The sequence below is a fragment of the Hibiscus syriacus genome, unplaced genomic scaffold (genome assembly GCF_006381635.1).
Source record: "Hibiscus syriacus cultivar Baekdansim isolate YM2019G1 unplaced genomic scaffold, ASM638163v2 tig00111338_pilon, whole genome shotgun sequence".
Lineage (NCBI taxonomy): Eukaryota > Viridiplantae > Streptophyta > Magnoliopsida > Malvales > Malvaceae > Hibiscus > Hibiscus syriacus.
This window is the reverse complement of record NW_024063064.1, coordinates 3,287,936-3,301,979: the sequence shown is the minus strand read 5'-3', so window position 1 is coordinate 3,301,979 and position 14,044 is coordinate 3,287,936.

Sequence of the window (14,044 nt, the reverse complement as noted above, 5' to 3'; positions counted from 1 at the left end):
TTACCAAAGGGTTAAGTCGGAAGCTGGTCCTAGATTCATCGAGGGGGATGGGTCTAAAGCCCATTGATTGAGGAATTCATGGGGATACCCTTAGTTATCTAAGTTCCATGTGGTCAAACGAAACCATGGAAAGACTCATAGTGCACATTCTTACTGCCTATCCTATGATGAATAATGTGCATGCCCAGGATGAGCTTAATTATTCTTTAATTCATAGCCCAGGCTTTGGTGGTCTTAGTGAGAAAGACTTGATGATTTACCGATTTTGCTGAATATCTATTCTTAATAAGTTCATAACCCATAGTGAGTGGGTAGGAAATGATGAACTTACCGACAGAAGGTTGTGTTTGTTAAACTCTTAATAAATCCAAGTATTTGGATAGTTTAGTGAGAATGACTTATTGAATTTACCGATAAATGAGGTTGAATATTTATTCTTAATGACTTCTTATCCCAGAGTTTGGGTGGTTCATTAATAATGAACTTGAAGAAAGTTATCATACCCTTTGTGAGGTGAGCTATTATAAAAGCTCTTAATTATTTCATATCCCTTTTTAAAGGGTGGTTTATTGTAGATAACTTGATAAAATAACCTATGTAAGTGAGAAGGGTTAGCTGCCTTCTATGAAAATTGTTGGGCCATTTTTTAGCATACTTACTAGATCCTGAGGTAAGATGGCCAAATATATACTTTGTATATATATATCTTACACATCGAGGACTCAGGTGAATGAAGGGGTTAGTTTGCTCGGCTCGGCTCATGGTCGTGGTCGTGGTAATAAGTGTCTTCGACACGTCCGCGGATACTATATTTTTAGAGAAAATTCTTGAGGAATTTCTCTTTGAAAGAAACAAATGGGAAAATGTGAAAGATTTCAACAGATATTTATAGGCTGCTGAGGACTGTTTAATTTCAAATGATAACAGCTGGTTTATGAGAGTTATCAGAAATTAAAAAGCTTATCCTAAATTAAATAAAAAACGTTAAGATGTATCTGGACTGATTTCCAGCTTTGTACAGAGGAGACAAACTGTTAATATAAAGAGTTACAGAAGTTATTTGATTTAATTCCATGGGTTACATGAATATTTCGGGAGTTATAACAGCTGAAAAATGATGCAATGAACCTGGACTTTTTTAGTCAGGTTCATCTAGACGTTTTCAGCTGTTACAAAAGAAGAGATTTAATCCTGAAATTTTATGGACGATTTTAACCCTATTTCTAGCCTATAAATAGAGGGTTATATTCGGCTTCTCAACTCACTCTCAAACATTCACAATTCACTTACAAAAGTGTTTTCTACAGTTCTCCCCGAAAGTTCTCTTTGAGTGCTTTCCAATTAGAAGAGCAATACCACCAGCAGTCCACTCCGGTTTGGGTGTACGAAATTCGGAGCGACCGTGTTAACCTCGGGGGACGGTCCGCCTACTGCAGCGATTACACACATCGGGGCGAATTCGTTTCTAAGGCAGTGGTTTTTTACCACAACACGGTTTACAAATTTGTTCCTTTTAATTACTGTTTATATTTCCAGTCAGTGCTAACGGTGTAGTTTTGCAGTTCATATATCCAACAATTTAGAAATGAATTTCATATACTGCAATCAGAGAACAACCTTTGAGCAAACTAATCCCCGATCTTTCCAAGCTCGATGCACTTGATGGAAAGAATTATAGAAGGTGGTCCCAAAGAATCCTGATATTCTTCGAGCAGCTTGATCTTGACTACGTGCTGCTCAGCCACCACCTACCATGCCACCACCCCAGCTGTCGTAATGATACGGATGTGGTCCTCAATGATGCCTTAGCAACCGTCGCCGCCGCTCTCGTTATCTACGAGAAATACGAGAAAGATAACAAGACGGTGCGAGGACCTACTCAGCCAATGTCAAATAAACTATTTGATATGTTTCTTAGAGAAAGGGTGCCAAGACAATATGGACACTCTCGACAAAAAGTATGGTGCGGACGATGCGGGCATCAAGAAGTATGTTGTTGGCGAATGGCTCAAATTCCAGATGACATACGACAAGCCAATAATGGATCAAGTCCATGACTATGAGAACTTAGTCGCTGACATCATCACTGAAGGGATGCAAATGTGTGAGGTGCTGCAAGCCAATGTACTCATTGAGAAGCTGCCCAAGTCCTGGTCCGACTACCGTAACTCTCTTAAGCATAAGAAGAGAGACATTTCGCTTGAAGAACTTGTGAGCCATATAAAGATTGAAGAAGCCAACCGTTTAAAAGATAAGCTTACTAATTCTATGAGTAATTTATCTTTTAAAGCTAACTTGGTTGAGTCTAAATTTAAAAAGATCATCAAACGTGGGAATCAAGACAAGAAGACGAAACCACAGAAGGCTACCAACTTCAAAAAGTCAGGAAAGGCCAAACCGGAAGGAAAGACGTTCAAGTGTTATGTATGCGGTTTACCCGACCACAAAGCTTACAATTACCAACACCGCTCAGACCGCCAGAATGACAACAAGCCACAGATGCATATTGTAGAAGAATAAGATGAGATCATTGCTGCGGTGGTCTCAGAAGTTAATCTGGTGGAGAATAGTTCAGAATGGGTAGTTGACACTGGAACTTCGAAGCATATCTGCGCAAGGAAAGAGTTTTTCACTAAGTTCGAGGATGGGAACACTGGTGAACGTGTGTACATGGGGAACTCTAGCAGTTCTGAAGTGTTAGGCAAAGGCAAGGTTTTACTCAAGCTGACTTCTGGTAAAACTCTGGATTTAAATAATGTTCTGTATGTACCTTGCGTAGAAATTTGATAAGTGGTGGGCTTCTGAATAAGGCAGGCATTAGTTAGTTTTTGGGCAGATAACTTGTACTTACCCGAAATGGTGATTATGTGGGGAAAAGGTTTTTAAACAATGGTTTATTTATCATAGAAACTCAATTTAATGAAAATAAAGCTACCACTTCTGCTTATATTGTTGAATCCATTGATATGTGGCATTCTAGATTAGGACATGTGAATATTCATGCTTTAAAGAAATTAATGAATATGAATGTTCTGCCTAAACTAGACACAACTAGCTTTAACAAATGTGAGATTTGTGTAGAAGCTAAGCATACTAGACCTCACTTTAAGACTGTTTCTAATAGAAAGGCTGAACTGTTAGAACTCATTCATACTGATCTAGCAGATTTTAGAAACACTGAAAGTAAAGGAGAAAAACACTAATGCATAATTTTTGTAGATGATTATTCAAGATATACAAAAGTTTATCTCCTAAGAACTAAAGATGAAGCTGAAAACTTCTTTCTTATTATAAGGCAGAAGTAGAAATCAGTTAAAGGAGAATCAAACGGGTTAGATCTGATAGAGGTGGTGAATATGGATCTAATTTCTTAAAAGATATTTGTGAAAAGAATGGCATAATTCATGAAACTTCAGCCCCCTATTTTCCTCAATAGAATGGTATAGCCGAAAGGAAAAATAGAACTTTAAAAGAGATGAATTCTTTACTAATAATTCAGGGTTATCTGATAACATGTGGGGTGAAGCCATTCTATCGACACTCATATCTTGAACCGAGTTCCTCATAAGAAATTAGATTCTACCCCATATGAATTATGGAAAGGATACGCTCCTAATTTATAATACCTGAAAGTGTGGGGGTGTCTGGCCAAAGTGGGTTTGCCAGACTTTAAGAAGTCCACCATCAGACCTAAAACTGTTGATGCAGTGTTTATAGGGTATGCTATGAATAGTGCTGCATACATTCATGCTTTTACAAGATTATTCATTTGTGAGTCAAGGGATGCTTCTTTCTTTGAAAATATTTTCCTTTAATGGAACCGAGAATGAATATTGAAACACAATAGAATATATTCCATCCACTTCTTCTAGTAATCTTGCTAGGTCTTCTAAACAAATTGATTTCGAGACTAAAAGAAGTAAAAGACAAAGAGTTAAAACTTCTTTTGGACCAGACTTTATTACTTCCTTTATTTCTGAGATAAATGATTTAGACTCCATTTCAGATCCTATAGCTCAAATTTTTTTGTTAGATGAGGATCCTAAAACTTTTGAAGAAGCTATAAGATCTATCGATGCTAGTTTTTGGAAAAGCGTGTTGATGAACTAGAATCGATAATGTCCAATCATACTTGGGAATTAGTTGACTTGCCTTAGGGATTCAATCCAATTTCCAACAAATGGGTCTTCCGGAAGAAACTAAGGCCAGATGGTTCGATTCAGCGGTACAAGGCAAGGTTAGTCGTCAAAGGGTTCACTCAAAGGTTTGGTTTAGACTACTTTGATACATATTCTCCCGTTACAAAAATCTCAACGATTCGTGCATTATTTGCACTAGCCTCTATTCATAAGTTGCAGGTACATCAAATGGATGTTAAGACTGCTTTCTTGAATGGAGATCTAGATGAGGAGATTTACATGGAGCAGCCACTAGGTTTTGAAGCACTTGGTATGGAAGGCAAAGTCTGTAGACTCAAAAAGTCACTCTATGGGCTTAAGCAGACTCCTAAACAATGGTATGAGAAATTTCATAAAACTATTCTTAGTTTTGGTTTTGTTGTGAATGGTTCAGATGCTTGTGTATTCGAAGATGTTTGACACTGAATGTGTTATCATAAGTCTTTATGTTGATGACATGTTGATTTTCAGTTCTAACATTGAGTCCATTAACAAAGTTAAAAATTTCTTGTTTACTAAGTTTGAGATGACAGATTTCGGAGAAGTATATGTAATCTTAGGAGTCAAAGTTACAAAAACTGAGAAGGGATTTTTTTTATATCAAGCACATTATATAGAGAAAGTGCTAAAGAAATTTGACAGTTTTGATGTCGTCCCTGTTCGAACTCCTTATGACCCTAGCATACATCTAGTTAAGAATAAAGGAAGTAGTAATTTCCCAAACTGAATATGCTAAGTTAATCGGAAGTTAAATGTTCTTAATGAACTATACTCGGCCTGATATTGCTTATGTTGTGAGTAGACTAAGTAGATATACTCATAATCCGAGTGGTGAGCACTGGATTTCTCTTAAATGCTTACTGAAGTATCTTAAGGGTAATTTGGATTGGAAACTTGAGTTTGTTGTCTTTCATGCGGTACTGGAAGGATATTGTGATGCCAACTTGGTTTCTGATAAAGATGAGGTAAGCTCTACGAGCGGGTATGTTTTTACTTTGGGTGGAGCAGCAATCTCGTGGAAATCATCAAAGCAGACTTGTATTGCTCGTTCTACTATGGAGTCAGAGTTTATAGCTCTTGACCTAGCTGGGCAAGAAGCCGAGTGGCTCAGAAGTTTGTTAGCAGATATTCTGTTGTGGGGAAGACCGACTCCTCCAGTTTCATTATTGTGTGATTCACAAGCTGCGATATGTGTGGCTAAGAACCAAGCTTACAATGGTAAGAAAAGACACATTCGTATAAGACATGAGTCAGTGAGACACTTAATAAAGATTGTAGTGCTCTCTTTAGAGTATGTGAAGTCGGAAAGGAACCTAGCAGATCCACTTACCAAAGGGTTAAGTCGGAAGCTGGTCCTAGATTCGTCGAGGGGGATGGGTCTAAAGCCCATTGATTGAGGAATTCATGGTGGATACCCAACTTAGTTATCTAAGTTCCATGTGGTCAAACGAAACCATGGAAAGATTCATAGTGCACAATTCTACTCCCTATCCCTATGATGAATAATGTGCATGCCTAGGATGAGCTTAATTGTTCTTAATAAATTCATAGCCCAGGCTTTGGTTGGTCTTAGTGAGAAAAGACTTGATGAATTTACCGATTTTGGATGAATATCTATTCTTAATAAGTTCATAACCCAGAGTGAGTGGGTAGGAAATGATTAACTTTCCGACAGAAAGGTTGAGTTTGTTAAACTCTTAATAAATTCAAATTCAAGTATTTGGATGGTTCTAGTGAGAAGGACTTATTGAATTTACCGATAAATGAGGTTGAATATTTATTCTTAATGACTTCTTAGCGCAGAGTTTGGGTGGTTCATTAATAATGAACTTGAAGAAAGTTACCATACCCTTTGTGAGGTTGAGCTATTATAAAAGCTCTTAATTATTTCATATCCCTTTTAAAGGGTGGTTTATGTTGAGATAAACTTGATGAAATAACCTATGTAAGTGAGAAGGGTTAGCCGCTTTCTATGAAAAATGTTGGGCCATTTTTCTAGCACACTTACTAGAATCCTAAGGTAAGATGGCCAAATATATACTTTGTATATATATCTTACACATCGAGGACTCAGGTGGATGAAGGGGTTAGTTGTGTGTTATGAGTTTACCCTCATCTTAGAAAGTTCCAGACTAGTTTCACTTATCTAACAGAAGGATTTCTCATCATCACTATGTACTAGTTCCAGATACGTTCACTAGTGCTTAAGCACCTAATCTCGCTCTTGCTCTTCTGGAAAGTTTGTTTTCGAGTTTCAGAAGATTTCTTTCGCATTAGTGGGGGAATGTTGGTAATGCTCAATCCCACATAGTATTGGAAACACTATTGGAAATGGTATTTAAGGCTTGGCTTTCCCAGTTCCTTGTTGAGTGATAGAGAACAAGGAGGACTCTCGCGCACAGCCGCCACCATCTGTCTGCCTCGTCTCGTCTTGGCTCGGCACGGCCCGGCTCGGCTCGGCTCGTGGTCGTGGTCGTGGTCGTGGTCGTGGTAATACGTGTCTTCGACACGTCCGCGCGGATACTATATTTTTAGAGAAAATTCTTGAGGAATTTCTCTTTGAAAGAAACAAATGGAAAAATGTGAAAGATTTCAACTGATATTTATAGGGCTGTTGAGGACTATTTAATTTCAAATGATAACAGCTGGTTTATGAGAGTTATCAGAAATTGAACAGCTTATCCTAAATTAAATAAAAAACGTTAAGATGTATCTGGACTGATTTCCAGCTTTGTACAGAGGAGACAAGCTGTTAATATAAGTAGTTACAGGAGTTATTTGATTTAATTCCATGGGTTACATGATATAATTTTGGGAGTTATAACAGCTGAACAATGATGCAATGAACCTGGACTATTTTTTAGTCAGGTTCATCTAGACGTTTCAGCTGTTACAAAAGAAGAGATTTATTCCAAAAATTTTATGGACGATTTTAACCCTATTTCTAGCCTATAAATAGAGGGCTATATTCATCTTCTCAACTCACTCTAAAATATTCACAATTCACTTACAAAAGTGTTTTCTACAGTTCTCCCCGAAAGTTCTCTTTGAGTTCTTTCCAATCAGAAGAGCAATACCACCAGCAGTCCACTCAGGTTTCGAGTGTATGGAATTCAGAGTGACCGTGTTAACCTTGGGGGACGGTCCGCCTACTGCAGCGATTACACACATCGGGGCGAATTCGTTTCTAAGGCAGTGGTTTTTTGCCACGACATGGTTTACGAACTTGTTCCTTTTAATTACTGTTTATATTTCTAGTCAGTGCTAACGGTGTAGTTTTGTAGTTTATATATCCAACAATTTAGAAACGAATTCCATATACTGCAATCATGACAACACATTTGAGCAAACTAATCCCCGATCTTTCCAAGCTCGATGCACTTGATGGAAATAATTATAGAAGGTGGTCCCAAAGAAACCTGATATTCTTCGAGCAGCTTGATCTTGACTACGTGCTGCTCAAGCTACCACCTACCATGCCGCCAACCCCAACTGCTGGTAATGATGCGGATGTGGTCCTCAATGATGATGCCTTAGCAACCGCCGCCGCCGCTCTCACTATCTATGAGAAATACGAGAAAGACAACAAGACGGTGCAAGGACATCTGCTCAGCCACATGTCAAATAAAGTATTTGATATGTTCCTTAGAGAAATGAGTGCTAAGGTAATATGGGACACTCTCGACAAAAAGTATGGTACGGACGATGCGGGCATCAAGAAGTATGTTGTTGGCGAATGGCTCAATTCGAGATGACAGACAACAAGCCAATAATGGATCAAGTCCATGACTATGAGAACTTAGTCGCTGATATCATCGCTGAAGGGATGCAAATATGTGAGATACTGCAAACCAATGTACTCATTGAGAAGCTGCCCAAGTCCTGGTCCGACTACCGCAACTCTCTTAAGCATAAGAAGAGAGACATTTCGCTTGAAGAACTTGTGGGTCATATGAAGATTGAAGTAGCCAACCGTTTAAAAGATACTCTCTTAGCATAAGAAGAGAGACTTTTCGCTTGAAGAACTTGTGGGTCATATGAAGATGAAGTAGCCAACCGTTTAAAAGATAAGCTTACCTAATTCTATGAGTAATTTATCTTTAAAGCTAACTTGGTTGAGTCTAAATTTAAGAAGATCATGAAACGTGGGAATCAAGACAAGAAGACGAAACCACAGAAGGCTACCAATGCCAACACCGCTTAGACCGCCACAATGACAACAAGCCACAGATGTACGTTGTAGAAGAAGATGAGATCATTGCTGCGTGGTCTCAGAAGTTAAAATGGTGAATACAGAATGGAGTTGAAACTGGAAAGCATTTTGCGCAAGAAGAGTTTTCACTGAGTTTGAGGATGGGAACACTGGTGAACGTGTGTACATTGGGAACTCTAGCAGTTCTGAAGTGCTAGGCAAAGGCAAGGTTTTACTCAAGCTAACTTCTGGTAAAACTCTGGCTTTAAATAATGTTCTGTATGTACCTGCCTTGCGTAGAAATTTGATAAGTGGTGGCATTCTGAATAAGGCAGGCATTAAGTTAGTTTTTGAGACAGATAACTTGTACTTCCCGAAATGGTGATTATGTGGGGAAAGGGTTTTTAAGCAATGGTTTATTTGTCATAGAACTCAATTTAATGAAAATAAAGCTACCACTTCTGCTTATATGTTGAATCCATTGATATGTGGCATGCTAGATTAGGACATGTGAATATCATGCTTTAAAGAAATTACTGAATATGAATGTTCTACCTAAACTAGACACAACTAGCTTTAATAAATGTGAGATTTGTGTAGAAGCTAAGCATACTAGACCTCACTTTAAGACTGTTTCTAATAGAAAGACTGAACTGTTAGAACTCATTCATACTGATCTCAGATTTTAGAAACACTGAAAGTAAAGGAGGAAAACACAGCAGATTTTAGAAACACTGAAAGTAAAGGAGGAAAACACTACTACATAACTTTTGTAGATATATTCAAGATATACAAAAGTTTATCTCCTAAGAACTAAAGATGAGCTGAAAACTTCTTTCTTATTTATAAGGCAGAGTAGAAAACCAGTTAGATAGGAGAATCAACGGGTTAGATCTGATAAAGGTGGTGAATATGGATCTAATTTCTTAAAGATATTTGTGAAAAATGGCATAATTCATGAACTTCAGCCCCCTATTTTCCTCAATAGAATGGTATAACCGAAAGGAAAAATAGGACTTTAAAAGAGATGATGAATTCTTTACTAATAAGTTCAGGGTTATCTGATAACATGTGGGGGGAAGCCATTCTATCGGCAACTCATATCTTGAACTGAGTTCCTCATAAGAAATTAGATTATACCCCATATGAATTGTGGAAAGGATACGCTCCTAATTTACAATACCTGAAAGTGTGGGGGTGTCTGGCCAAAGTGGGTTTGCCAGACATTAAGAAGTCCACTATCGGACCTAAAACTGTCGATGCAGCGTTTATAGGGTATGCTATGAATAGTGTTGCATACAGATTCATGCTTTTACAAGATTATTCTATTTTTGAGTCAAGGGATGCTATTTTCTTTGAAAATAATTTTCCTTTAAAGGAACCGAGAATGAATATGAACACAAATAGAATATATTCCATCCACTTCTTCTAGTAATCCTGCTAGGTCTTCTGACAAATTGATTTCGAGCCTAGAAGAAGTAAAAGGCAAAGAGTTGAAACCTCTTTTGGACCAGACTTTATTACTTCCTTTACTTCTGAGATAAATGATTTAGACTCCATTTCAGATCCTATAGCTCAAATTTTTTCTGTTATATGAGGATCCTAAAACTTTTGAAGAAGCTATAAGATCTATCGATGCTAGTTTTTGGAAAAGCGCTGTTAGTGATGAACTAGAATCGATAATGTCTAAGCATACTTGGGAATTAGTTGACTTGCCTAAGGGATTCAAACCAATTTCCATCAAATGGGTCTTCCGGAATAAACTAAGGCCAGATGGTTCAATTCAGCGGTACAAGGCAATGTTAGTCGTCAAAGGGTTCATTCAAAGGTTTGGTTTAGACTACTTTGATACATATTCTCCCGTTACAAAATCTCAACGATTCGTGCATTATTTGCACTAGCCTCTATTCATAAGTTGCAGGTACATCAAATGGATGTTAAGACTGCTTTCTTGAATGGAGATCTAGATGAGGAGATTTACATGGAGCAGACACTAGGTTTTGAAGCACCTGGTATGGAAGGCAAAGTCTGTAGACTCAAAAAGTCACTCTATGGACTAAAGCAGGCTCCTAAAGAGTGGTATGAGAAATTTCATAAAACTATTCTTAGTTTTGGTTTTGTTGTGAATGGTTCAGATGATTGTGTGTATTCGAAGATGTTTGACACTAAATGTGTTATCATAAGTCTTTATGTTGATGATATGTTGATTTTCAGTTCTAACATTGAGTCCATTAACAAAGTTAAAAATTTCTTGTCCACTAAGTTTGAGATGACAGATTTGGGAGAAGTAGATATAATCTTAGGAGTCAAAGTTACCAAAACTGAGAAGGGATTTTCTTTATGTCAAGCACATTATATAGAGAAAGTGCTAAAGAAATTTGACAGTTTTGATGTCGTCCCTGTTCAAACTCCTTATGACCCTAGCATGCATTTAGTTAAGAATAAAGGAAGTAGCGTTTCCCAAACTTAGATATCTTAGGAGTCAAAGTTACCAAAACTGAGAAGGGATTTCTTTATGTCAAGCACATTATATAGAGAAAGTGCAAAGAAATTTGACAGTTTTGATGTCGTCCCTGTTCAAACTCCTTATGACCCTAGCATGCATTTAGTTAAGAATAAAGGAAGTAGCATTTCCCAAACTGAATATGCTAAGTTAATCGGAAGCTTAATGTTCTTAATGAATTATACTCAGCCTGATATTGCTTATGCTGTGAGTAGACTGAGTAGATATACTCATAATCCAAGTGGTGAGCACTGGATTGCTCTTAAATGCTTACTGAATTATCTTAAGGGTACTTTGGATTGGAAACTTGAGTTTGTTGGCTTTCCTACGGTACTGGAAGGATATTGTGATGCCAACTGGGTTTCTGATAATGATGAGGTAAGCTACGAGCGGGTATGTTTTTACTTTGGGTGGAGCAGCAATCTCGTGGAAATCATCAAAGTAGACTTGTATTGCTCGTTCTACTATGGATCAGAGTTTAAGCTCTTGACCTAGCTGGGCAAGAAGCCGAGTGGCTCAAGTTTGTTAGCAGATTCCGTTGTGGGGAAAGACCGACTCCTCCAATTTCATTATGTGTGATTCACAAGATGCGATATGTGTGGCTAAGAACCAAGCTTACAATGGTAAGAAAAGACACATTCGTATAAGACGAGTCGTGAGACACTTAATAAATAATGGAGTTCTCTCTTTAGTATGTGAAGTCGGAAAGGAACCTAGCAGATCCACTTACCAAGGGTTAGTCGGAAGTTGATCCTAGATTCGTCGATGGGATGGGTCTCAAGCCCATTGATGAGGAATTCATGGTGGATACCCAACTTAGTTATCTAAGTTCCATGTGGTCAAACGAAACATGGAAAGACTCATAGTGCACATTCCTACTGCTTATCCCTATGATGAATAATGTGCATGCCCAGGATGAGCTTAATTGTTCTTAATAAATTCATAGCCCAGGCTTTGGTGGTCTTAGTGAGAAAGACTTGATGAATTACCAATTTTGGCTGAATATCTATTCTTAATAAGTTCATAACGAGTGAGTGGGTAGAAATGATTAACTTACCGACAGAAAGGTTGAGTTGTTAAACTCTTAATAAATTCAAATCCAAGTATTTGGATGGTTCTAGTGAGAAGGACTTATTGAATTTACCGATAAATGAGGTTGAATTTTATTCTTAATGACTTCTTAGCCCAGAGTTTGGGTGGTTCATTAATAATAAACTTGAAGAAAGTTACCATACCCTTTGTGAGGTTGAGCTATTATAAAAGCTCTTAATTATTTCATATCCCTTTTTAAAGGGTGGTTTATGTTGAGATAAACTTGATGAATAACCTATGTAAGTGATAAGGGTTAGCGCCTTCTAAAAATGTTGGGCCATTTTTCTAGCACACTTACTAGAATCCTGAGGTAAGATGGCCAAATATATACTTTGTATATATATATATCTACACATCGAGGACTCAGGTGGATGAAGGGGTTAGTTGTGTGTTATGAGTTTACCCTCATCTTAGAAAGTTCCAGACTAGTTTCACTTATCTAAGAGAAGGATTGCTCATCATCACTATGTACTAGTTCCAGATACGTTCACTAGTGCTTAAGCAACTAATCTCGCTATTGCTCTTTTAGAAAGTTTGTTTTCGTTTCAGAAGATTTCTTTCGCATTAGTGGGGGAATGTTGGTAATGCTCAATCCCACATAGTATTGGAAACACTATTGGGAATGGTATTTAAGGCTTGGCTTTCTCACTTCCTTATTGAGTGATAGAGAACAAGGGAGACTCTCGCGCACTGCCGCAGCCGTCCGTCCGTCTCGTCTCGGCTCGGCTCGGCACGACACGGCTCAGCTCGTGGTCGTGGCCGTGGTCGTGGTCGTGGTCGTGGTAATACGTGTCTTCGACACGTCCGCACGGATACAATATTTTTAGAGAAAAATCTTGAGGAATTTCTCTTTGTAAGAAACAAATGGAAAAATGTGAAAGATTTCAACTGATATTTATAGGTGCTGAGGACTGTTTAATTTCAAATGATAACAGCTGGTTTATGAGAGTTATCAGAAATTAAACAGCTTTTCCTAAATTAAATCAAAAACGTTAAGATGTAACTAGACTGATTTCCAGCTTTGTACAGAGGAGACAAGCTGTTAATATAAGGAGTTACAATAGTTATTTGATTTAATTCCATGGGTTACATGGTATGATTTCGGGAGTTATAACAACAGAACAATGATGCAATGAACCTGGACTATTTTTCAGGTTCATCTAGACGTGTTACAACAAAGAAGAGATTTAATCCTAAAATTTTATGGACGATTTTAACCCTATTTCTAGCCTATAAATAGAGGGCTATATTCAGCTTCTCAACTCACTCTCAAACATTCACAATTCACTTACAAAAGTATTTTCTACAGTTCTCCCCGAAAGTTCTCTCTGAGTGCTTTCCAATCAGAAGACCAATACCACCAGCAGTCCACTCAGGTTTGAGTGTACAGAGCGACCGTAAACCTCGGGGGACGGTCCGCCTACTGCAGCGATTACACACATCGGGGCGAATTCGTTTCTAAGGCAGTGGTTTTTTACCACGACACGATTTACGAATTTGTTCCTTTTAATTACTGTTTATATTTCCAGTCAGTGCTAACAGAGGAAACTTTGATGATCGTATGTCGATCCCAGGTTATAGTGTTTTTGTGGGAGGTTGTCTTGTAGCTTGGGGTTTTAAGAAAAAATAATTTCACGGTCAACAATGGAGGCAAATACTAGAGTATCGTTGATGCAGCAGCTGAGGTTACCTGGATCAGCGCTTTGTTGAAACACGTGGGCATTCAGCAAAGCAAGCTATCCATTGTTTGGTGTGATAATACAAGCATAGTGGCGATGAGAACAAATTTGGTGTATCATGCACAGTTGAACTACGTAGACCTATACATATATTTCGTATGAGAAAAGGTGGTTACCAGCTAGATGTGTGTAAACTACATACCGGCTAATTATCATGTTGCTAATGTGTTGACCTATGATACCCTAAACTCAGTTGGGCCTAAAGGGCCACATTAGACTATCGAAGAAACCCTTGATTTTTTTTCAAAACATGTTCATTTTCTTTTCAAACATGTTGAATGATATCATAAATAAAACATAAATACTATTATAAAACCATTTTACAAAATCTGAGCTTCGT